Source organism: Colius striatus, chromosome 17 (assembly GCF_028858725.1).
Source record: "Colius striatus isolate bColStr4 chromosome 17, bColStr4.1.hap1, whole genome shotgun sequence".
Lineage (NCBI taxonomy): Eukaryota > Metazoa > Chordata > Aves > Coliiformes > Coliidae > Colius > Colius striatus.
This window is the reverse complement of record NC_084775.1, coordinates 12,893,865-12,895,754: the sequence shown is the minus strand read 5'-3', so window position 1 is coordinate 12,895,754 and position 1,890 is coordinate 12,893,865.

Here is a 1,890-nt window from a genome sequence, read left to right as displayed (position 1 = left end):
TTGTTACCCAAGTGAGCCAAATAAGATGCAAACTCTGGCGAGGAACAGATTCCCCCTCCACGCTGGCTGAGCGTGTTTTTCCCCTCTTGCCCAGCCCTGCACCGCCAGGCAGGGAGACGCCTTGCAAAGCCCGTGCCAAGGTGTTGGCTTTGGATCCGACCTCTCCCCTCCTGTGAAATAATCATTCCTATTGCAATAACACACCGACATCCTGCCCAAAATCAGTCCCTTCCACTCCACATTGCAAGGCTCTGTGTGCCTCTTCTCCAGACTAAACACCCCCAGCTCCCTCAGCTGTTCCTCACACGACTTGTTCTCCAGGACAAGGCGGGTGCAAACAGAGGCAGCTCGTCACTGACATGAAGTGTTTGTATCTGGTGTATTTTCAAGCGTGATCCATCCCCTCTGAGCCTCCCAGCGCATCTGTGCCCAGACACTTCTGCTCTGGCTCACGTGTGGATGACCACAGCCACAGTCTCCCCCCAGCAGCAGCAGCAGCATGTCCTGGGGTTGAGTTTCCTCTTCCCAAATACTCCCGTGGGTTTCTCAGGGCTGGGGGCTGCAGGGACACCCATCTCCATGCCAGCACTGCTCGATGCTGCAGGAAACCCACTTAACAATCAAGGCACCACAGAAAGTCAGTCTGACCCTTGTACATCTGTCTTGTTGGCTGAAGGACTTCACGCTGCCCTGGTGAGCACCCGGGGATGGTACATCACGAGTGAGCTCAGAAAACCCAGCTTGCATACTGAAAACTTCCTCTGTGCCTACAGGCCATGAAACACAGCACCAGTAACAGCAGGCAGCGGCTTTCTATTTAACCTGAGATCCTTAAGAGTGATCAGCAAATTTAGAGGCCGATGAAGGCAAATCAGCACTTCATTAGTTGCCTGAAATGTAACCACAGCCAGAATGAGAGACGGCAGAGCTCAGCACAGGACTAAACCGAGCAGAAAAATACTCCAGCCCCTGAGTAGTGCAGAGAGAGCGACTATGATGCCTTACTGAGACACTGTGCCGTGGGACTGCGAGCGTCAGAAGTCATAGGCAGTCCCTCAGGGCCCCGTTGGCTCCCAGGCTATGGACCAGTGCTGGGTGTGGGGGGAAAACACAAAAAGGCATGGCTTGTTTAATGGTGTAAATGCTTCCCCACCACTTGTGCAGGCTGGCCCTTTTCCATGGGGTGAGCTCATTCTCCTTCCCACGGCCAAACCGCTGTGCCGTGGCTCCACGCTGGCAGCCTCACGCTGCCACCAGCATGAGTTAACCCCAGCCCAGCGCCCTGCTCCCAGCACTGGGAAGTCCATTTTGCCTGGTAGATGAAAGGGAAAAGCCTGAGGTCGACTCAGTAGTAAAATGAGATACCTCTCCCCTCCCTGCATCCCTTCCCTGGGTTATGGTAACGCTTTGTTTTTAAGACAGCCTTGCAAAAACGGCATGAAAATTTAATCACCCCAGCACAAAATGTAATAGCTGCTCTTCACATGCACTTCACAGCCATTTATTCTTCTACTAAAGGCTTGAAACTCACCCCTCACTTATGGCAGCCCAGCTGTCCCTGGGCAGAGGCAGCACCCACATCCCCCCAGCTGTTCCTCTGCCTCCAGTCTGCAGCGCTGGGATGTGCTGGTCCCTCTCTCTGTGGAGAAAAGGTGACCAAGCAGCTCCAGTGCCACGGGGGATAGGGGGGGCTGTATGTGCAAAGAGCTTTTTACACCTCTCTGAATATTGCTGTGAGCACAGTGGGGGGCTGGGAGAGTTCACAGCACCTCCATGGGCCCAGATCACCCCAGGATGGGGCATTTCCTGGGCAGGAGTCCCTGCAAGGAAGGCCCCACTGAATGCTCTCAGCTTGCTGTGGGCTGCATGGAAAAACCTCTCCATAGAAAT